The 24,231-nt window shown below is 53.6% G+C and overlaps 1 long non-coding RNA gene across 1 annotated transcript in view; it reads right to left on the reverse strand.

The window, feature by feature from the left end:
* Positions 1-18,015: 18,015 nt before the first annotated feature.
* LOC103349731 (uncharacterized) overlaps positions 18,016-24,231 on the reverse strand; it is a 49,866-nt gene continuing 43,650 nt past the window's right edge. Inside the window, exon 3 of the long non-coding RNA XR_007922998.2 lies at positions 18,016-19,801. This is a non-coding gene — a long non-coding RNA (uncharacterized lncRNA). The remainder of the gene's footprint in view (positions 19,802-24,231) is intronic.

Raw genomic sequence — 24,231 nt, forward strand, 5'->3', positions numbered from 1 at the left:
GTTGGGGTGGGAGGGGGCTGACAACCTGTCAATCAAAGGAGGCTCCCACAGAGCTGTTCCCCAACAGATCTCTGTGTCCCTTTCAAGTCTCAACCCAAGACTGCTGCTGGCCTGATGTTGTCTTTGGAACACAGCTGGGCGTGGTGCAGGTGCCCAAGGGTGTCATATGAACTTCTCGCCTAGCCTGCAGGAGACCATTAGCAAGGCCTCCACGATGCCCTGCCCCCACCCAGGGACCAGGGTCACCTGCTGTTCTGGCAGCCCACACACCAAGTTCTGAACTACCTGGGTCCCCCCTTCTGCTGTCACTACACCCGCCATGACCCTCAAGGGAGACCTGGGGAGGGCGGTTGCTGGAGCGACTTTCATGGGTTCTTTTCCTTAGCTTAGTATAGAAATAAAAAGCCAGCAAAGAATTTGCAAAGAGCGACAGAGAAAGCGACAGAGGAAGCGTCTATTCCAAGACGAGACCAGCCAGAGTGCCCAAGAGGGGCACTGCTTTAAGGAAGTGTCCCGGGTTTTTCAGGCGTTACTGTCTGTTCATTGGGTCATCCTATTGGGGGTGCCCACTGGACAGGGGGGTTCACATACATATGTTGATTGGCTTGGGGCTCATGGAGATAGTGGGGGTCTCCTGGGAACTGTCTGTCTCCTTAGGGGCTCAGTCTCCCCTGCCCAGCTCTATGTGAAAGAGTGCAGCCACCCTGAAGGTGTGATTGAAGGCCGCAAGTCACACAAGTTCGCCTGGATCTCTGGGACCAGTCTGACTCTCCCCAAGGGCTCAGCCCCGTCCCCTGCCAGCTCTGGCTGAAAGATGGCAGCCACCCTGGGGTGTGATTTAAAGCTGCGAGGCCACACAAGCAGCACAAGAAGCTGTCAGTGGGGGAGAGGCCGGTGGGTCTGGAGACAGGCTTTCCAGCCACCGCTGACAGCCCGCTTGTGAAGGACAGCCTACCTGTGTCTGCAGGACCCACGGACTCAGCCCCACTGGACGGCCTCACCCACCTCCTCCTGTTCCTGCGCTGAGTGTCCCCCCACCCCCCCAAGATTAGCAAATCACAGACCCCCTCACATGTGTGAAGTTATCAGGGGGCTGGGCCAGTCTCTTCATCACCCACTTATGGGGCTGGGCACAGACAGTCTGGAACCCATGGTGTGGGGTGGGGAAGAAGGAAGCCCTGTGGGAGACAGGAGAAATGAAACATATCCGATACTCCACACTCCGCACAGCACAGCAAGAGTTAATCTCCCACCCCAGGCCCCAGGCACCCAGAGCAGTGGGTGGGCAGGGGCAGCCTGCAGCCCCAGGGCCCACTGTCAGGCTCCATTTGCCTGAGAGTCCACAGGCTGCTCCCTCAAAACTCACCCAAGCGGAAGAAGCAGCCAGGCATGATGAACTTGACCCAGTAACAGAGTCCTGGACCTTAAATCCTAAGTGCCTGTGTGTGTGTGTGTGTTGCTTTCCAGCCTTGCCCCAGACTGTAAACTCCGAGGGAACAGAGACCACGTTTATCCCGTGCACCGTGTGGCTAACGGGAATGAGGAACTCGGGAAGCCTTGGCCGCGCGGCAAAGAAGGGCGCAGGGCTTGTCCCACGTCGAGTCCAGGCCTGCCTCTGCAGTAAGCCTGGAGACAGCCACAGGCCCGCGGGAAAGCTGTGCCTGCACAGGCCCTGCCAGTGCCGGGAGCAAGGCCCGCGCCTGGGCAGGGCACAGACCGGAGGGCACGCGCCGCCGCTTCCCGCCCAGTGCAGAGCTGCGACCTGCAGGCCTCCATGGTCAGAAGCGATGTTCAGCCACGGGAGATGGAGTGCAGCCTGCAGCCCAGGGCTCCGAGAAGGGGCCTTGGCAGGGGTTGAGGAAAGCCACTGGAACCTGGACTGTCCCCCACCCCTTCCCGCTCACACACTCCCCGGTGCGGGAGTGTCCCAGGAGGGACCATCCCCCTGGAGCCGGAAGGGGAGGTACCCAGCTAAAGAGGAGGGAATCTTACAGCGGGGCCCCCGACCGTGGTGGTGGGGCGCTTAGGGACACCCCAGGGGCAGTTTCCTGTGTGTCCACTTTCATCTGGAGGGCATCCGAGCTGGCAGCTGGCTAGGTCGCATAAATGGACGAACAAGAGGCTGGTTAGCCGCCCCAATAGTGGAGCAGAGAGCCGACCCGGCCAGACTGGAGCAAGCACTAATTCACAATGTTTGCTTTCAGGCCAGCGCGAGAGCAAGCTGCCGCAGGCTTGTGTTGGATCCTGCTCACAAGGGCACCGGAGGGGTTTGGTGATCCTATGCAAGGCGTCAGTTGCCAGATGCTTCAAAGCTGCAGAAAGAAACATAGTTGGCCAGCCCAAAAAAACTCATCGGCCCACAGCAAGGAACGGGAGATGAGAAATCCTAGCAAAGCGAGGGCTTTATCTCGGGAACATCACCACGGGACTAAGGGCAGGAAGACCGCTGTGCCTCTCCACGCAGGCAGCGCTCATGCCATCTCACTGTAGCCGCAGCCTCTCACTGCTCCAGCCCTGGGGCAGTCCAGTGTCTGAGTTAGCAAGACGATGGAGAAAGAATAGAATCACGTATTACAAAATGCACTTGTAAAGTTAGTATACAGGTTCAAGTGCCACGAGAAAGACTGTTTTTAAGAAAGTTAATTTATTAATCATGTAATACTTTCAGAAGCAGATGTACCAAGTGCCTGGGCCCCTGCACCCACGTGGGAGACCCAGAAGAAGCTCCTGGCTCCTGGCTCCTGGCTCCTGGCTCCTGGCATCGGATCAGCCCAGCTCTGGCTGTTGCAGCCATTTGGGGAATGAAGCAGCAAATGGAAGACCTTTCTCTCTCTCTCTCTCTCTCTCTCTCTCTCTCTCTCTCTCTCTGCCTCTCTTTCTATCTCAAATAAACAAATAAAATCTTAAAAAAATAAAAAGATATCTCTCTCTCTTCCCCTCTCTGTTACTCTGCCTTTCAAATAAATAAACACACCTTTTTTTAAAATGACAACCATATGTAAAAGCAGTTGCTGAAAAAATAAACTATTATAATTACATTTTTTTTGACAGGCAAAGTGAACAGTGAGAGAGAGAGACAGAGAGAAAGGGCTTCCTCCAATGGCTACTGTGGCTGGCGCACCTTGTTGATCTGAAGGCAGGAGCCAGGTGCCTCTCCTGGTCTCCCATGCGGGTGCAGGGCCCAAGGACTTCACTACACTCCCGGGCCACAGCAGAGAGCTGGCCTGGAAGAGGGGCAACCGGGACAGAATCCGGCGCCCTGTCCGGGAATAGAACCTGGGGTGCCGGCGCTGCAGGCGGAGGATTAGCCTAGTGAGCCGCAACACCGACCTATAATTACATTTTAAAAAATAGTTTCAGGGGGGTTGGTATTTGGCATAGTAGGTTAAGCATCCACCTGCAGTGCCGGCATCCCAAGTGGGCCCCGGTTCAAGTCCCAGTTGCTCCACTTCCAATCCAGATCCCTGCTAAATCTGGGAAAGCAGTGGAAGATGGCCCAAGTGTTTGGGCCCCTGTACCCACATGGGAGACCCCGAAAAAGCTCCTGGCTCCTGTCTTCAGATCCAATCAGCTCTGGCCATTGTGTCCACTGGGGGAGTAAACCTGTAAGGCTGCCACAAAACACACCAAACACCGGAGTAAGGGAAAGAGATTATTGACAGGGGAAATCAGATCGGAGGGAAGGGGCGAAGAAGGTGGGGGGGGGGTGTTGAGAGAGAAAGATCAACAAGAGAGAGCGTAAAGAAGGAAGAGAGAGATCTGGAGAGAGAGAGCATGTGTTCCAGAACAGCTCCTGTTAAACTTGGGGGGGGTGGCGGCGGAGCAGGCAGGGAAGCAGGAGCAGTGAATCCCATTAGGGTGGGGGTGGAGCTCACACCTGTGGCTGGGCCTTGGTGTCACCTGGCTTCCAGCAATCACGCGCGGGGGGGGGGGGGGGGGGGGGGGCTTGAGCCTAGGATGGTGTCCAGGGCGTAGATCGCACCACAGATAAGACTGCGCCATTTTACTAACAGAAGCAGCAGATTGAAGACCTTTCTGTCTCTCCCTCTCTGTCTGTAACTCTGCCTCTCAAATAAATAATACATCTTTAAAAGAAGAAGGAGAAGAGGAAGAGGAGGAGGAAGAAGGGGGAGGAGGAGAAGGAAGGGGGAGGGGGAGGAGGAGGAGAAGGAGGAGGAAAAGGAGGAAGAGGAGGAGGAGGAGGAAGAGGAAGGAGAAGGAGAAGAAGAAGAAGGAGGAGATTCCACCTTTTTAGGGCATTGCCTAAAATAGTCCCTAACAACATGGTGCCTGGTGGATGTTCGGGGGGCGTGTCTATGGCCACTGCGGTTAAACCACGTGAGATCTGATCACCTGCAGGGATGTCCTTCGTAAGCTCTATAAGCCTGTACACTTCCTCAATAAAGTAGTTCCTGCTTCGACAGAACTCACGGGTGCTTGCTGCGGTTTGCTTGACCCGTCGACCTTACCTCTCCTGTTCAGCTTGTCGGGGAGTGCTTGTACTGTCTCCTGCTGGTCAAGGGACAGTCTCAGGCTTAAGACCCCAACATAGATGCCACCTTCTACCACTTAGGTTAGGCTAGGCTGGCTTTGAGGTTTCAGCCAGCCAGTGGCTAGGACTCCACACCCAGGGATTTGTGCACTCCTGTGTCCCAGCTGCTCCACTTCTGGTCCTGCCTCCTGCTAATGGCCTAGAAAAAGTAGCAGCAGATGGCCCAAGTGTTTGGGCCCCTGTACCCGTGTGGGAGACCTGGAAGAAGCTCCTAGCTCCTGGCTTTGGCCTGGCCCAATCCTGGCCATGGCAGCCATTCAGGGAGTAAATCAGCAGCTGGAAGATCTCTCTGCTTCTCTCTCTCTCTCTCTCTCTCTCTCTCTCTCTCTCTCTCTCTCTCCTCCCTTATCCTTTTCCTCTCTCTTTCTCTGACTTTCCCTCTCTCTGTAACTCTTTCAAACAAAAAAAAGCATATCTTAAGATTTGTTTGAAAGACAGAGTGATAGAGTGGGAGAGCCAGAGACAGAGAGAGAGAGAGATCCTTTAATCCTCTCTCCACTGGTTTACTCCAAAGCCAGTAGCCAAGAGCTGTATCCCGGTCTCCCATTCGGGTGGCAGGGGCCCAGGTACCAGGACCATCCTCTACCACTTTCCGAAGCACGTTAGCAGGGAGCTGGATTGCAAACAGAGCAGCCAGGACATGAACTGGCACTTTGATATGGGATGCTAGCACTGCAGGCAGCAGCTTAGCTCCCGTACCGCAATGCCACCCCAGGAGAAGGCTGTCATGAAAGCCTGAGTTTGGGCCCAGTCTCTCTCTCTCTCTCTCTCTCTCTCTCTCTCTCTCTCTCTCTTTCTCTGTTTCCAGGCTCACCTTCCTCTGCTCATGCTCTGCCATTGCCATCTGCCACCCTCACCAGGGGCCAAGCCAATGAGACCACTGGATCTTGGACTTGACCTTCCAAAACTGTGAGCTAAGTCAACCTGTTCTCTTTCTGAGGTTAGTGGTTGCCTCAGGTGCTTCACTGTAGTGCAAAGCTGACACCTGGAGATGCAACAACAAACCGGACAGAGTTAAAGCCTGTGCCGGAGTGGGTTTGTCAGCCGCGTATCCCACGAGAACATCATCACAGTGAAGGCGAGGAGCACATCCACCACCCTCAAGGGATTTCTCCTGCCCTTGGCAATTTCCTCCCTCCTATCCTCCCTCCCCCTCCCCTGCCTGAGCTGCTTCCTGCCCTTGTAGATGAGTTTGCATTCTCTCGGGTTTCATCTAAGTGAACTCATGTTGGCTGGCTTCTTCCCTTCTTCCACGCTGGCTGTCTTCTTTCAAGAGAGCTGCGGGGGGGGGGGGGGGGGGGGGAGTTGGGGGGGTGGTCCTGCCCTTAGCTGGCTCTGCTGGCCTCTGCAGCAACTGGGCGTCACGAATTCTTGCTGAGCCGTTTCATTTTCCTCCAAGGATGCCAAGTTTACTGCCTGGTTCATGGGTCTCTCTTAATCGGAAAGAATAATTTGTACTCTTAATTTTTTTACCAAAGATATAATCGTGAATCTCAGTTCCTCCCCACCCCCCATCCCCATTCTTAGCAAAACTCAGTGCAGGGGAAGCAGAACTCAGAGGACTCCAGTCCCTCTGGCTCTCTGCATATGCTGTCACAGGCATTCACATCGCTGTGAATTGGGGCTGTGGTTTGCTTTTTTTTTTTTTTAAAGATATATTTATTTATTTGAAAAGCAGGGTTAGTGAAAGAGAGGGAGAGACAGAGAGAGAGATCCCCCATGCTGCTTCACTCCCCAGATGGCCACAACAGCACCCATATGGGATCACATGAGGCAGCTTAACCTGCTGTGCCCTGGGTTGCTGTTTAAACTTCTAAGGAATCCCTTACAGCAACTACGCTTTGGTGCTATGCTCTCAGCTCCTAGGAACTCAGTAAGAATTGGATTTGAGGGGCGGGTGCTGTGGTGTAGTAGGCTAAGCCTCCATTTGCGGCCGGCATCCATATGGGTGCTGGTTCAAGTCCCTGCGGCTCTACTTCCAATCCAGCCCTCTGCTAAGGCCTGGGAAAGCAGTAGAAGACGGCCCAAGTGCTTGGGCCCCTGCACCCACATGGGAGACCCAGAAGAAGCTCCTGGCTACTGGCTTCAGTTCAACGCAGCTCTGGCTGTTGCAGCCATTTGGGGAGTGAACCAGCAGATGGAAGACCTCTCTCTCTGTCTCTCCCTCTCTGTCTGTAACTCTATCTCTCAAATAAATTAATAAAAATTTAAACGGAATTGTATTTGAGGGGAGTGTCCTGGTGTAGCAGGTCATGCTGGCACACCTTATCAGAGTCCTGGCTGCTCCACTTTTGATCCAGATCCCTGCTAATGCTCCTGGGAAAGCAACAGAAGATGGCCAAATACTTGGGTCCCTGACACCCATATAAGAGACCCTGATGAAGTTCTTGGCTCCTGGCTCAGCCTGGCCTCACCGCGGCATTTGGGGAGTGAACCAGCAGATATAAGATTTGTCCCTCCTTCTCTCTCTTTCTGTCTCCCCTTTCACTGTCACTTGGCCATTGTGTGTCCTTGGAGAGCAAATCAGCAAACGGGAGCCTTCTGTCTGTCTGTCTGTCTGTCTCTGTCTCTGCCTCTCAAAAAATAATTGAATGGAATGCTGAATAATTTATGGATAAAATGGTATTGTATCTAGAATTTGTTTTAAAATATTTCCAGAGGGGCTGGTGCTGTGGCATAGTGGGCTAAGCCTCTGCCTGCAATGCCAGCAACCCCTATGGGTGCTGGTTCGAGTCCTAGCTGCTCCTCTTCTGACATCTTCTTCCTGCTCATGGCCTGGGAAAGCAGTGGAAAGTGGCCCTAGTTCTTGGGCCCCTGCACCTACCTGAGAGACCCAGAAGAAGCTCCTGGCTCCTGGCTTCAGATGGGCCCAGCTCCGGCTGTTTGGGGAGTGAACCAGCAGATGAAAGACTCTCTCTCTCTCTCTCTCTGTTCCTCTTTCTCTCCCTCTCTTTCTGTACCTCTGCCTTTCAAATAAATAAACATTTAAAAATAAAAAGAAAGAAAGAAAGAGGGCCGGCGCCGCGGCTCAGTAGGCTAATCCTCCGCCTAGCGGCGCCGGCACACCAGGTTCTAGTCCCGGTCGGGGCGCCGGATTCTGTCCCGGTTGCCCCTCTTCCAGGCCAGCCCTCTGCTGTGGCCCGGGAGTGCAGTGGAGGATGGCCCAGGTGCTTGGGCCCTGCACCCCATGGGAGACCAGGAAAAGCACCTGGCTCCTGGCTCCTGCCATCGGATCAGCGCGGTGCGCCGGCTGCAGCGGCGGCCATTGGAGGGTGAACCAACGGCAAAGGAAGACCTTTCTCTCTGTCTCTCTCTCTCACTGTCCACTCTGCCTGTCAAAAAAAAAAAAAAAAAAAAAAAGCAAGCAAGCAAGCAAGCAAGCACACTCGTGTCCCTTATCAGAGTGCCCACATCACTCCTGGCTCTGCTCCCGATTGCTGCTGTTGTAGACCCCAGAAGGCAGCACTGATGACTGAAGTAGCTGGGCCCTGCCACGCTGTGGAAACCTGGATTACGTTCCTGGATCTCAGCTTTGGACCCACCCTGGGACTCTTGCCGGCATCTGGGGAGTGAACCAGCAGATAGCAGCTCGCTCCCTCTCAGTCTGTCTTTCTCTGTCTCTCTGCCTCTAAAATTATCTTTTACAATTTTATTGGAAAGTCCCAATAATTACAGTCATGCGCTACCGATTTAAGAACTGCATCAGTGAAACAAAACATAAAACCCTCAAACAGACCTAATGTGTAAGAGTCTGCCATATAGTAAAATGTGCATCACAAACCACTGGGAAAAGAATGCTTTATTATATAAATGCTATTAGTTGGGGCCGGCGCTGTGGTGTAGCAGGTTAAACCCTGGCCTGCAATGCCGGCATCCCATAAGGGCGTTGGTTCTAATCCCGGCTGTTCCTCTTCTGATCCTCTGCTATGGCCTGGGAAAACAGTAGAGGATGGCCCAAGTTTCTGGGCCCCTGCACCCATGTGGGAGACCCAGAAGAAGCTCCTGGCTCCTTGTTTTGGATCGGCGCAGTTCCAGCCATTGCGGCTATCTGGGGAGTGAACCAGCGGATGGAAGACCTCTCTCTTTGTTTCCACCTCTCTCTGTAATATTTTATTTATTTTAATTAATATTTATTTTAATAAAATAAATCTTTAAATGAAAATAAAAAATCGTCTAAAAAATAAATGAATGGTATTAGTTCAATCAGCTAACCACTTTGTAAACCGTTTTCTTGTTTTTTATTTGTTTGAAAAGCAGAGATGAGAGAAATCGAGAGAGAGTCTTCCATCTGCTGGCCCACTCTCCAAATGCCCATAACAGCTGGGGCTGGGCCAGGCCAAAGCCAGGAGCTGAGGACTCAGTCCAGGTCTCCCACGTGGGCGGCAGGAGCCTGAGTGCTGCCGTGCAGGGTCACAGTAGGAGGAAGCTGGCACAGAAAACAGAGCTGGGGCCTGAGCCTATGCACCCCAGTACGGGACGCCGGCATCCAAACTGGCATCTCAGCCACTGTGCCTGATGCTTATCCCGGCTGACCGTTTTTATTTAAAGACTTATTTATTTATTTGAAAGGCAGAGTTACACACAGAGAGAAGGAGAGGCAGAGGCAGAGAGAGGTCTTCCCTCTGCTGGTTCACTCCCCAGTTGGCCACAACGGCTAGAGCTGTGCCGATCCGAAGCCAGGAGCCAGGAGCTTCTTCCAGGTCTCCCACACAGGTGCAGGGGCCCAAGGACTTGGGCCATCTTCCACTGCTTCCCCAGGCCATAGCAGAGAGCTGGATCGGAAGTGGAGCAATTGGGACTTGAACCAGCGCCCATATGAGATGCCGGCACTACAGGCGGCGGCCTTACCTGCTACACCACAGCACCAGCCCCTGGCTAATCATTTTTGAACCATTAATGAGTAGACTTATTTCTCTACACCCAACATCAATCCCAAATGAATATGAACATGGAAAAATTTACATGTGGATAGAACTGGGGAGGAAGAGGACTTCAGGATTCACTTCCTGGCTTGACCTTTGACCTCATCCCTCCCTAAGAGAAAGCAGAAAAGAAGCAAACTGGGGCCATCCTTCCAGCCTCACACCTTCCCTAGTCCCCTGCCTGCACCCCCCACCCCCCACCCCGTGTGCCGTGTACGGCTGATTTCCTTCAGTGTCCCAGCACTAGGTACCGGGGTGTGACTGCCTTCAGGCTCTTGGCTTAGGCTGCTCAAGACACGGACACATCTCCCATCTCTCTGGCAAATGGCCAGAGCTGGGCTGATCCAAAACCAGGAGCCAGGAGGTTCTTCCGGGTTTCCCACGCAGGCGCAGGGACCCAAGCACTTGGGCCATCTTCCACTGCTTTCCCAGACCACAGCAGAGAGCTGGATCGGAAGTGGAGCAGCTGGGACTCGAACCAGCGCCCATATGGGATGCCTGCACTGCAGGCAGTGGCTTTATCTGCTATGCCACAGCGCCGGCCCCCTGTCCAGCTTCTTCTTGGCCTCCCTGTGCAGTGTTTCTTCCAAGACCTTTCCAGAATGAGGATCTTAATTTTTTTACACAGAAATAAGGGGGCAAATTAGAGGAATATTTCTAGGCTTTGGGGCGGTGTGGTGCAGTGGGTTCAGCAGCCAAGTATGATGCATCCCATATCTGAGTGCTGGGTGGAGTCCCAGCTACTCCACTTCTGATCCAGCTTCCTGCTAATGTGCCAGGGGCAAGGCCTGGATGGAGTTCCTGGCTCCTGACTTTAGCCTAGCCTAGCCCTGGTTGTGTCATTTGGAGGATAAACCAACAGATGGAAGATCTCTGTCTCTGTCTTTCTGAATACATGTGTGTGTACTCAGGTTTTGGGGCTGACTTGGGGAGACACAGGCTCTGCTTTGTGGGACCCGCCTTGGGGAAGAGGAATTGAGTATTTGCGCCCTGCGTTGGGGGAGAGTGCGGGCTGGGAGGCGGCAGAGAGGAGAGCTTCCAAGGCCTTCACACAGGGTGTGGATTTCCGAGCCCCAGCAACGGCATGGCAGCATGGTGTCCCTGGGGTGTGGCGTTATCATGTCCCTGGAGTGTGGTGTTATTGTGTCCCTGGGGTGCATTGTAATGAACTTGCCGGCCTCTGCCCCTGTGCTAGGACAGCGGCACTAACACCTTGGGGTTTCCTGACATCTGTGTTTCTCAGGCCCCTTCCGTCACACCTTGGGGGACGCTGAGCCAGGACAGGGGCCGGTCACTGGAAAGACCAAGCTTGTGAGGAAAGGCTTGGAGCTCTGTGCAGCCCAGCCTGCAGGGGGCGTTGGGGGTCTGGAGACGGAGTCAGTGAGGTGGCAAGTGGCCGACTGGACGCCGAGGGCTGCTGGCACCTCCTTGTTGATGAACACACCTGGGTGACACGCTGACTCCAGAGCGAGAGGAGGTGCGAGCTCTGTGTTTGCAGCCCCCCTGGACCTCACCCTACAGGTGTCTCCCTTTGGCTGGCCTTCCTCATTGATACCCTGCAATCGCAGGTACTCATACCGTGCTCTCTTGAGTCTGACATCTGTGTTTCTCAGTCCCCTTCCGTCACGCAGGCCCTGGGAACCCCTCCCGCATCTGTAGCCAGTTGGTCAGAGGAGCAAGTGGTCTGAGGACCCCGATGCAGGGGGCTGAGATCTGAACCGAGGACAGTCTTGTTGGGCGGGTGCCCTAGCCTGGGGAGTGGGGAGGACAGTTCTGTTTTGTGCTAGGGGACACCTGAGCTGCAAATGCCTCGAGCTGCCTACGCACCCATGGGCTTCTCCTTGCAGCGAGGGTCCCTGTGTTTCTGGAACATTCTGTCTTGCCTGCTCATTCTCAGTGTGGGTCACGGCCTGGGACACTTCCTTCTCAGCACAGCCTCCACTTGGGCCTCCCAGAACCCTTTGCAGGCTCTGGTTGACACCTGGCTCCTTGGCTCCAGGATGCTGTGCAGGGAGGCATTTGCCACCCACCGCACGCTTCTCAGCCACATTTCCAACTGCATTTCAGCTCATTTGGGAGCAAAGCAATTGCTACCTCCAGCTCTCGGAGAGGAGTTGTAGCCGCCTCATCTGATTTTATGGGGTCTTCGACGAAAAAGGGCCAGCCTTGGTAAGTGTCCTTCTGAGCCAATTTGGAGATGCTGCGTCGCCGTTAGCGGGGAAGGGAAGCATCCGTTCACATCCTGGGATTAGCTCCAAAGGGATCCTGCTGACGGGAACTCACCGAGAGCCTGCTCCCAGGACTGCAGAGATGGGTGCTGGCGCCGCACTGGCACCCAGCCCGCCTCCTGCATCTCTTCTATTTGCTGGCCGTCCTGTTCCCTCCTGGACCCACCAACTCATCCCAGAGAAGCTGCCCACCAGACCCAAACAAAATTTGAGAGGCAGAGAGAGAGAGAGAGAGAGAGAGAGAGGTCCTCCATCTCCTGGTTCACTCCCCAAATGGCTGCAATAGCTGGAACTGAGCCGATCCAAAGCCAGGAGCCTGGAGCTTCTTCCAGGTCTTCCACGTGGGTGCAGGGTCCTGTAGAATCAAAATAAAAATGGAGTGAGTGTGGCTAAAAGCTAATTGCAGACCTCTTGCTTCTGCACATATTAGCTTTGCTTGATAACGACTAAGGGTGTATCTTGTGAAACTATGTGGGCCCAAATTCCCAGGAACTAGGTTGACCGAAATGTGTCCTTCACTGTTATCTTACGACCATATCTTTTTTTTTTTTTGGACAGGCAGAGTGGACAGTGAGAGAGAGAGAGAGACAGAGAAAAAGGTCTTCCTTTTGCCATTGGTTCACCCTCCAATGGCTGCTGCGCTGCGACCAGCGCACCGCGCTGATCCGATGGCAGGAGCTAGGTGCTTCTCCTGGTCTCCCATGGGGTGCAGGGCCCGAGCACTTGGGCCATCCTCTACTGCACTCCCTGGCCACAGCAGAGAGCTGGCCTGGAAGAGGGGCAACCGGGACAGAATCCGGCGCCCCGACCGGGACTAGAACCCGGTGTGCTGGTGCCGCAAGGCAGAGGATTAGCCTATTGAGCCGCGGCGCCGGCCCGACCATATCTTGGATCTGTTATTGGGTTTGTTATTGTTAACTCTTATCTTACAACCGTATTCTGGTTTTCCTCTTTATTGTTCACTGCATACCAGGGGTCTGGTTTGAAATTGTGAGCCCTAGTGGACAGAATACTATAAAAAGCTGTGTAGCCGGCACCGCGGCTCACTAGGCTCATCCTCCGCCTGCGGCGCCGGCACCCCGGGTTCTAGTCCCAGTTGGCTAGCACCTGGCTCCTAGCTTCGGATCAGCGCAGTGCACTGGCCGTAGAGGCCACTTGGAGGGTGAACCAACGGAAAAACCAACGGAAAGAAACCTTTCTCTCTGTCTCTCTCTCTCTCTCGCTGTCTAATTCTGCCTGTCAAAAATAAATAAATAAATAATAAAAAAATAAAAAGCTGTGTAACCCACTGTTGGGGGCTGTACTCCGGTAAGGAGTGTCGGTCCTGATCAGTGGCTGGTCCCTCTCATTTGCCTCTCATTTGTCTCTCATTCGCTTCTCATTTTCAATAAAATTCATGTGTGACTGTCACTGGTTTTTGTAAAATTCTATTTTAGCTAACGAGTGGATGCAATAGTGCAAGCACTTGGGCCATCTTCTACTGCTTTCCCAGGCCATAGTAGGAAACTGGATTAGAAGTGGAGCAACCGGGACTCGAACTGGTGCCTATATGGTATGCCGGCACTGCAGGCGGTGGCTTTACCTGCTACACTGCAGCGCTGGCCCCAGAAATGCTATTCTTAAACTAACATAGATTTTCAGAACAGTCATTACTTCTGAGGCATAGAAGCTACACTAGGGACAGGCGTTGCAGAGCAGGGGGCTAAGCCACCATTTGGGAGACCTGTGTAAGATCGTCACAAAACACACCAAACACCGGAGTAAGGGAAAGGGTTTATTGGGGAAAACCCAGCAGGCCGGAGGGAAGGGGCGAGGAAGGAAAAAGAGAGAGTAAGAGAGAGAGATAGAGGAGAGGAGAGAGAGCAGAGAGAAGAGAGTGTGCAAGACTAGAGAGAGGGGAAAGCGAGCAAGAGAGAGGAAGGGAGAGAGAGCCACGTGCTCAGGAACAGGTCCTTTTAAAACTTTTCGGGGGGGGGGCGAGCAGGGAAGCAGGAGCAGTGAATCCCATTAGGATGGGGGTGGAGCTTGACACTGGTGGTTGGGCCATGTGGCCACCTGGCTTCCAGCAATGGCAGTGGGGGCTAGAGCCTAGGATGGAGTCAGGGTGTAGATCGCGCCACAGATAACACTGTGCCATTTTCCTAGCGGCCTGCATCCCTTACTGAAGCGCCAGTCTGAGTCGTGGCTGCTCCACTTCCAATCCAGCTCCCTGCGAACGCACCTGGGAAGCAGCGGGAGATGGAGCAAGTGCTTGAGTCCCAGGGGAGATCAGATGCAGCTCTGGCTGCTGGTTTTGAGCCAGCCCAGCCCCTGCTGTTGAGGCCAGATACTATAACTGCCTACAAATGAGTAAATAAATAAATCTTTAAACACACACGCACTACACTATCCGTAAGTAGGACCCCCAGCCGCGGTTTGTCAGCACCAAGGCTGACCCAGCGTCCTCACCCATGTCCTTCCATCTGGTGGGTTTCACACCGGCTGTTACTCCCTGTGAAGCGCAAGGTTGCCCAGTAAAGCACCATTTATGTGAGGGTGACCCGCGAGGGTGTTTCTGGAAGATTCGTGCAGCAGAATCTGTGGGCTGAGGAAAGCAGCCGCCCTCCCCTCTGTGGGTGGGCGCCCTCCAGCTGAGGGCTGAGAGAAGCAGAGGGGCCGGGTCCTCCTGTCCCTCCCTCGGGCCTCAGGCCTTCAGACACCACCGGCTTTGCTGCTTCCCAGCCTGCAAGCGGCAGCTCGGGGACTTCTTGGCCTCAGGAACCGCATGAGCCAACTCCTGGGAAATGCACTCAGCCCTCCGGGATCCTCGGGTGTGGATCCCACAAACCCCAGACCATACTCAAAGGGGAAAACGCGTCTGGACGGAACACGCCGAGACCTTTCTCCTTGTGATTATTTCCGAGACGAGGCAGGATAACTACCGTTTACAGAGCAGTTACGGCGCACTCCGCGTGGTGGGAAACTGGAGATGATTCAAAGGGCGTGAGGGAGGCGTCTGGTGTCAGGTCACAGATCAGAGGCCGGGGTCAGCACCTCCTCATGGCTCCTGTTCCCAGCTTCCTGCTGATAATGCAGGCCTTGGGAAGCAAGGGCAATGGCTCAAGTCCCTGCCACTCCCATGGGAGACCTGGATTGAGTTGCTGCCTCTGGGTTCCCAGCTTCTTCCCTGGCCCAGACCCAGCTATTGTGTGCATTTAGGGGATGAACCAGCAGGTGGGAGCTTCCTCTCTGTCTTGCTGCCTCTTAAATAATCTTTTTATAAGAAAGCAGGGACTGGCATTGCGGCACAATGGGTTAAGCCATTGCCTACAACACCAGCATCCTATATCAAAGCACAGTTGGAGTCCCAGCTGCTCCACTTTTTTTTTTTTTTTTAAGATTTATTTATTTGGTTGTAATTCAGTTACAGAGAGAAGGAGAGGCAGAGAGAGAGATAGAGAGAGGTCTTCCATCCAATGGTTCACTCCCCAGTTGGCCACAACAGCCAGAGCTGTGCCGATCCTAAGCCAAGGGCCTGGAGCCTCTTCTAGATCTCTCATGCAGGTGCAGGGGCCCAAGGACTTGCGCCATCTTCCACTGCTTTTCCAGGCCACAATAGAGAGCTGGATCGGAAGTGGAGCAGCTGGGACTCGAACCAGCGCCTATATAGGATGCCGGTACTACAGGTGGTAGCTTTACCTGCTATGCCACAGGGCCAGCCCCTGACTGTTCCACTTTCAATCTAGTTCCCTGCTAATGAGCTTGGGACAGCAGCAGAAAATGGGTCAAGTCCTTGGGCCCCTGCCACCCACATGGGAGATACAAATGGAGTTCCAGGCTCCTGGCTTCAGCCTGGCCCAGACCTGGCCATTGTGGCCGTTTGGGGAGTGAACCAGAGGATGGAAGATCTCTTTCTCACTGTCACTCGTCATATAAGGGGTTGAGCATCTGAGCTTGCTTGAGTTCCAAGAGACAGTGGTGTGTGAGGGTGTTGCAAAGGTTTCCTGGGAAAAGTGGAATTAAAACATAAGTTTATTAATACATTCACTGGGGCCAGTGCAGTAGTTCAGCAGGCTACCTACCGCTACGGCATCCCATATGGGCACCAGTTCGAGTGCCGGCTGCTCCATTTCCAATCTAGCTCCCTGCTAAAGGCCTGGGAAAGTAGCAGAAGATGGCCCAAGTACTTGGGCCCCTGCCACCTATGTGGGAGACCCAGATGAAGCTCCTGGCCCCTGACTTAGGCCTGGCCCAGACATGGCCATTGTGGCCATCTGGGGAGTGAACCAGCAGATAAAAGATCTCCCTATCTCTCCATCTCTCTCTGTAACTCTGCCTTTCAAATAAATAAATATATCTTTTTTTTTTGAAAAAAAAAAAAGCTTATTTTGGTGAAAAAAATGAAATCTGTGCATGCATTTTTATAAGACACATTTTCCATGAGCTTTGTAAATGAGCTTTTTGGTGGTTCTGTCTCTCTGGAGAATCCCAAGCCTTCCCCCAGGGTCCCACCCGCCAGTCGTCAGAGCTCTGCCACTCTGGAGGAACAGGCAGAAATCGACTGCTCACCTGGCACAAAGGCTCCTCCTTCCACTCCTCCCACATGCAGCCGCTCAGCTTTGAAGTGAAGACAGCCCCTCACTCTCAGAAGGGCAGCCCCCCCACCTCCTGCCAAGGCGCCTGCTCCTGCGGCCCGCCCACCCCCGCCACACTCACACTGCTGTAGCACATGGGGCTTCTGTCTCCCATTTTAAAGTGACAGTAATGTATTATAGTCCTTTGTTTGTACTATTTCTGAAAACAAGTTACCACTTCTTTCAATGAAGAATTCATCTTTTTGTTTAGCTAAATAGCCTGAATTGTAAGCGAGCAGCGCTCCATATAATCCATGCACAGTCTGATATAATGGATTGAGCTAGATTAGCAAGGTCATAGCCAGCGGGTTAATGATTACCATCTTGGTGGGTAAAATCAACCACCAACTTCCTATAAAAAACATAATCTATTTATTTTTAAGATTTATTTTAGACAGAGTTACAGAGTGAGGTAGAGCCAGAGAGAGCGTCTTCCATCCATTGGTTCACTCCCCAAATGACCGTAACGGCCAGAGCTGAGCTGATACAATGCCAGGAGCCAGGAGCTTCCTCCGGGTTTCTCACGTGGGTGCAAGGGCCCAAGGACTTGTGCCATCTTCTACTGCCTTCCCAGGCTATAGCAGAGAGCTGGATCGGAAGTGGAGCAGCAGGGACTCGAACCGGCGCCCATATGGGATGCTCCAGCCCCAATAACATGGTTTTAAACTAAGGGGACAGCCATCACTTAGGGTGGGAAACTTTTCTCGACCAAGGATCATTTGGGTATTTATAACATCGTTCAAGGGTCATACAAAGTTATCAACTTAAACAGCCTGCTGTAGATGTATTGAATTTTTAATTAATTAATCAATTTTTTTAAGGAATAAAAATTTTATATGTACAACTTTAGGAATGTAGTTATTCTTCCCACCATACCCACCCTCCCACCCACACTCCCACCCCTCCTCCTCCCTCTCCCCTTCCCAGTCCCATTCTCCATTAAGTTTCATTTTCGATTAATTTTGTACACAGAAGACCAACTCTATACTAAGTAAACATTTCAACAATTTGCACACACACGCACACACACAGAACTGAGAACAAGTATCACAGTTAACTCTCATAATACAACTCACTGAGGACAGAGGTCCTGCATGGGGAGTCAGTGCACAGTGACTCCTGCTGCTAATTTAACAATTAACACTCTCATGTATGATGGCAGTGACCACCCGAGGCTCTTGACACGAGCTGCCTAGGCTATGGAAGCCTTCTGAATCCACAAATTCCGTCAATGTTTAGACAAGGCCATGGATTTTGAGTCTCACCTGCTGTTGCCTTGGCAGGGCCAGAACAAATGGCTTCTCTGGCCTTACACAGCCTGCGGGCTGACCGTTTCCCCCCCCCCTGGTTCACACACACAAAAAAACTATTGAACATAATATTTTTTTTAAAAATTCTTTTTCATTCAGTTATTTGAGAGGCAGAAAGAGATGCTCTCATCCGTTGGTTTATTCCTCAAGTGACCACTAACAGTCTGAGACTGGAAGCCAGGAGCTCAATCCAGGTCTCCCACGTGGAAGTCAACTGTGCGAGATACTACCACTGCTGCCTCCTGGGGTCTCCATTAGCAGGAAGCGGGAATCAGGAGCCAGAAGTGGGCACTGAGCCTGTTACCGGTCCCGGAGGGGAGGGCGGTTGCTGGAGCGAGTCTCCTGGGTTTTTTTCCTCAGCTTAGTATAGAAATAAAAAGCCGGAAATAATTTGCAAAGAGGCAGAAACTTACATTTTATTGGCAAGCCACAGAGAAAGCCTCTGGTCCGAGGGAGAGCAGGCGGAGTGGCTTTGAGGACATGTCCCAGGTTTTTAAGGCATTACTGTCTGTTCATTGGGTCATCCATTGGGGGTGCCCATTAGACTGGGGTGGTTCACATACATATGTTGATTGGCTTGGGGCTCATGGAGATGGGGGGCTCAGTCCCTTCCCCTGCCAGCTCTGGCTTAAAGATGGCAGCCACCCTGGGGTGTGATTTAAAGCCGCGAGGCCACACAAGCAGCACAAGAAGCTGTCAGTGGGGGAGAGGCCGGTGGGTCTGGAGACAGGCTTTCCAGCCACCGCTGACAGCCTGCTTGTGAAGGACAGCCTACCTGTGTCTGCAGGGGCCCACAGACTCCCAGCCCCACCAGCTGGCCTCAGAACCCAGGCACTCTGATAGGAGGTGCTGGCAGATGAACCACTCAGCCAAACATTGTCCCAAACACTTGTTCCCTGTCGCCAAGATGCATGGTCTCAGTTACAAGTGGACAGTTTGGGGGGTCACAAAATTGAGACGTTTCTAAGGTGCTCTTGCCAGGACCAAGAGGACTGAGCGTGGAAAACTGGGCCAGAGGACCTGTCTGTCTCATCCAAGATGCCACTGATGGGGAGCATGAAATATGAGGAGCAATGAAGAAGCTGTGGCTCTGGGGTGGGGTGGGGGGGTGCTGGGGTATGGTGGGTTAAGCCACTGCCTGTGGTGCCTGCAAACCATATGGGCACTGGTTCGAATCCTGGCTGCCCCACTTCTGATCCACCTCCTTGCCAATGTGCCAGGGAATGTGGAGGATGGCCCAGGTGCTTGGCCACTGCACCCACGTGGGAGACCCGGAAGAAGCTCCTGACTCCCGGCTCCAGCCTGGCTCAGACCCAGGTTGTTGCAGCCACTTGGCGAGTGGATCAGTGCATGGAAGACCTCTCTCTCTCTCTCTCCCCCACCCCTTCTCTCACTCTGTAACTCTGCTTTCAAATAAATGAACAAATCTTAAAAAAAAAAAAAAAAAGGGGGGTGTGTGTGGCTCCAGAGAGCCCCAGGCAGACCGTGGAACGTCCCAACTCCACACTGAGGCTGGTGGGCTGTGGCTTGGGCACCGCTTGGGCACCACGCCCCCCCCCCCCCCCCCCCCGCAGCGCTGAGCGTTCTCAGAAGCAGTCACTGCAGGTGCTGGGGCCTCAGTGAGGACTCTTCCAGAGACGAAGCCGGAGATCCAAAGCGGGCGTGCGCGCGCGCGCGCGCTCTCTCTCTCTCTCCCCCCCCTCCCATCCCCCACCCCAGCGCCCCACATTCTTTACATTCCAGGCAGAGTACTCTCTGGCTCCAGCTGCCCCGGAGTAGCGAGGCGCATTCCAGACAATCCGAGGGAGACGGAAGTGGTGGAGTTGGAGAGAAGGGCGGGCAGCGGCGGCGCCGCTCACGTGGCAGAGCAGCGGGAAGGTGGCTGAGCCACAAGGGAACCTGCACTGGGCCAACCTGGGCCCGGACATCAACTGTAGGCTCATGGGCTCTCGCAGAGGCCCCACCGCCCACGCGGGCTCCTTCCTCTCCTCCTCCTCCTCCTCCTCGCATTTTCCCACTCCAGCGGCCCCCTTCCATCTTCTCCCCCATCTCCTTCTCTTTCTTCCCTCTTGGGTCCGCCTCTGGCGTTACCAGGTCAATATTGATAAAGGGTGTCCTTAGCCCACTGTGGGCTCCAGTTCAAAACGGAGGTCTGCTCTCCTTGCTTCCTTGTGCCCTGTGAAAGTAAAAAGAAAAGTACCTGGTGGGCGTGGCGGAATGTGGATGCCCACATTCCATATCGGAATCCGCTCCTGATGCCAATGTTCTGCTGGTGCTCAGGTGACAGCCCACGTGCTTGGGTCCCTGCCACCCACGTGGGAGACCCCGATGGAGTCCCCAGGTCCTGGCTTCAGCCTGGCCCAGTATCAGCTGTTGCAGGTATTTGGGAAGTGAATCAGCAGATAGGGGAGATCTCTCTCTCTCTCTCTCTCTCTGAACTCAAATAAAATCATAGTGAAGGAAACATTGAACGAGTCTTCCATAAGAGTTGTGAGGCCGAGAGGACACAGGGCGTATGCACAATTCTGTTAGGTAGGAAGTCAGTTATGAGCTTATGTGTGTGTGACATAAAGGCCTAGAGAGAAGACATCTATGTCCAGCATATGCATCTGCTGACAATGTTTCAGGGGCAGCCTGGTATTCACATCCTGCCCTGCCCCCTTCTACCTGATAACCTGCCAGGCGGAGATCCCGCCCCTTCTGCCTGACAAATCTTCCACAATCTCCCAGGTTCAGCCCAGTATCTGCATTTCAAACACCCTGCTCCAGAGCCCCATTCTCCAGGGGTCTTTCTCACCCTTCCTCTGAACCCAGGATGGCACCAGCTAGGCTTCCTCCTGTCTGATACCTTCAAGGAAAAACTCAGATAGGAGCTTCTTAATATTTACAGCCATAAAATCCTTTGTTTCAGGAGGAGATGTGTGAAGACAAAGACCCATCTCCTTAAACACCCCCCCACCCCCACCCCCGACCCCGGCCTCAACCGGACTGCGCACTCAGCCCTCTGCCTCTCTGCTGAGCCGCCCACCTGGCCTGGTCAGGTGTGATCTCTACTCAACCATGTAACCTCGCTCCTTCCCGCCACCCCCCCAAGTCCGAGCGACTAGGCACTCTCTTAGGCTCTGTCTAGAGAGGTGCCCATCCATCCTTACGGATGTCCCTTCCCTAATAAACCTTGCTACTTTACCTCCCACTACTCTCTGTCTCACGCCTGAATTCTTTCTTGCGCGAAGACAAGAACCCTGCAATTTCTCTGGTAACAATTCCAGCAGCTACCTGGACATGAACTTGGGCCACCTCCACCCTTTGACCCAGGCTTCTGCAATGACCTAAAGAACAAGACAATTACACCATTCCCAGAGGCTGAGATGTGTATCAAGAGCTTCTTGGCTGTGTTGACAGAAACCTCCAATCTGTTTATACATTCTTTTCCATATCTTCCATCAGCCACGTAGCCCCTGTTCCTTTTCAACGTACAGGAACAAGCTCCTACTTTTCTGGCCTTCAGAGCAATCTGAACCTGTGTCTTCTGAATTGCAATTCCTAAGGCCACAAATAGGGACTGGTGCTCTGGCACAGCAGGTTAAACCACCACCTGCAACACCAGCATCCTGTAGGGGCACGGGTTTGAGTCCTGGCTGCTCTAATTCTCATCCAGATCCCTGCTAATGTACCTGGGACTGGCACAGTGGCACAGGGCAACAAGCTGCCACTTACAATGCTGGCATCCCATATCAGATGCCAGTTCAAGTCCAGGCAATTCTGCTCCTGATCCAGCTTTCTGCCAATGTGCCTGAGAAAGCAGTGGAAGATGGCTCGAGTCTTTGGGTCCTTGCATCCATGTAGGAGACCTGGATGAAGTGTCTGGCTCCTGGCTTTTGCTTGGCCAAACCCAACCATTGCAGCTATTTGGGGAGTAAACCGCCAGATGGGAAAATCTCTCTCTCTCTCTCTCTCTGAAACCCTTTCAAAATGAATAAAATATTTTTTTGTAAAAAAACAAAACAAAACAAAACAAAAAACTCTCTTTCTCTCTCTCTGTGGAACTCCACTTTTTTTTTTTTAAGATTTATTTATTTAAAAGTCAGAATTACACAGAGAGAGGAGAGGCAGAGAGAGAGAGAGGTCTTCCATCCGATGGTTCACTCCCCAAATGGCAGCAATGGCAGGAGCTGTGCCCATCCAAAGCCAGGAGTCAGGAGCTTCTTCCAGGTCTCCCAAGCGGGTGCAGGGGCCCAAGGACTTGGGTCATCTTCTACTGCTTTCCCAGGCCATAGCAGAGAGCTGGAACGGAAGTGGAGCAGCCAGGTCTTGAAGCAGCGTCCATATGGGATGCCGGCGCTTCAGGCCAGGGTGTTAACCCACTGCACCAGAGTGCCGGCTCCAGAACTCTGCCTTTCAAATAAACATTACATTTTTTAAAGGCCCCAGATAGGCGCCAGCGCTGTGGCACAGTAGGTTAACCCTCCGCCTGTGGTGCCATATCCCATATGGGCGCCAATTCTAGTTCCAGCTGCTCCTCCTCCAATCCAGCTCTCTGCTATGGCTTGGGAAAGCAGTGGAAGATGGTCCAAGTGCTTGGGCCCTTGCACCTATGTGGGAGACCAGGAAGAAGCACCTGGCTCCTGGCTTCGGTCATCAGGGGAGTGAACCAATGGAAGGAAGACCTTTCTCTTTGTCTCCCCCTTTCACTGTCTGTAACTCTACCTCTCAAATAAATAAATAAAATCTTTTTCTTTTTTCTTTCTCTCTCTCTTTTTTTTTTTTTTTTTTTTTTTTTTGACAGGCAGAGTAGACAGTGAGAGAGAGAGAGACAGAGAGAAAGGTCTTCCTTTTCCATTGGTTCACCCCTCAATGGCCGCTGCGGCCCGTGCACTGCGGCCAGTGCACCGCGCTGATCCGAAACCAGGAGCCAGGTGCTTCTCCTGGTCTCCCATGCGGGTGCAGGGCCCAAGCACTTGGGCCATCCTCCACTGCACTCCCTGGCCACAGCAGAGAGCTGGCCTGGAAGAGGAACAACCGGGACAGAATCCGGCGCCCCAACCAGAACTAGAACCCAGGGTGCCGGCGCTGCAGGGGGAGGATTAGCCTATTGAGCCGTGGCACTGGCCTTAAAAAATACTTATCCAGGAGCCGACACCGTGGCTCACTTGGTTAATCCTCCGCCTGCGGCGCTGGCATCCCATGTGGGTGCCAGTTCTAGTCCCGGCTGCTCCTCTTCTAGTCAAGCTCTCTGCTGTAGCCCGGGAGGGCAATGGAGGATGGCCCAAGTGCTTTGGGCCCCTGCACCCCATGGGAGACCAGGAAGAGACACCTGGCTCCTGGCTTCAGATCGGCGCAGTTCCAGCCATAGTGGCCATTTGGAGAGTGAACCAATGGAAGGAAGACCTTTCTTTCTGTCTCTCCCTCTCACTGTCTATAACTTTACCTGTCAAATAAATAAATAAATAAATACTTATTCTTTGCAGTTTTTTTTTTCGAAGATTGTATCTATATCTTCAATATGTGAGTTGCTTTCTTTTTTAAAATTATTTATTTGCGTTAGTTGAAAGGCAGAGCAAGAGAGAGAAAGATCGAGGTATTATCTTCATTCTACTGGTTCACTCCCCAAATGCCTGCAACCGTCAGGGCTGGGCCAGGCCAAAACCGGGAGCTGGGAACTCCATCAAGGTCTCTCCCGGAAGTGACAGGGACCCAAGCACTTGAACCATCATCCCACTGCCTCCCAGGGTGTGCATTCGCAGCAAGCTGTGATAGGGTCGCAGGCATCCAAAGGCAGCAAACGCCAGCCCCCAATCGCTTCTTCAGGGAGGGCTGCTCAGTGGGTCCCCAGCATTTCTGGCCTGATCTCCCCGTAGGTGGCGCTCTTGAGGCCAGAGTGAGCTCCGGAGCAGTCTCGGCGGCTGTGGGAGGAGCCAGGTGAGCGGCCCAGGTGCAGAGGGCAGGGGTAGCGCGCAGTGTGTGGGGACTGCACGGCCAGGGATGCCTCAAGCCTCTCCTGGGAGTGACCCTCCTCCCTTCCCCCCACCCTGCCACTCCGCGCCGCGCCGGGCTCCACTGGACTCCCAGCTTCAGCGCTGACAAAAGAACTTGCTCACCCTGCCTCAGGTTATCAACAAGAGCAACCCCGGCTCTCCACCTCAGCCTGGCTGGGCTGCTCCCAGCCAGCCCCGACCCTGGCTACCGCCACCCTCGCGAGCAGGGGGAAGTCGGTGTTCTTAGGAACTGCGGCAAAGGCAGCTTTGGTGTTGCTCTGCCTGGTTCTTCCTCCCACTCTGCACACCACCCCCACCCCCACCCCGCACCCTCCTCCACCCCTGCCCCACAACGGAGCTGCAGGGTGGACTTTGTCCTTTCAGGCTCTGCTTCCTGGAAACTGAGCCCCACAAGGGCACTGGGGGAGGGGGGCGGGGCTGGGAGTGTCGGGAGGAGCCCTGGCGGGGGTGGAGGGGATATCCGGTTCCGCTGGCCAGATAACAGAGGGAGGTGGGACCTTCAGACCTCCCCCAGCCTCACAGCCCTGGGGCTCCCAGGCAGCTGCACCCTGGCACCCTCATGCCACAAACAAGTATCCCCGTGCACAAAGCTGTGACCAGGCCGCTGGCA

This window comes from Oryctolagus cuniculus, chromosome 5 (genome assembly GCF_964237555.1).
Source record: "Oryctolagus cuniculus chromosome 5, mOryCun1.1, whole genome shotgun sequence".
NCBI classification, from domain to species: domain Eukaryota; kingdom Metazoa; phylum Chordata; class Mammalia; order Lagomorpha; family Leporidae; genus Oryctolagus; species Oryctolagus cuniculus.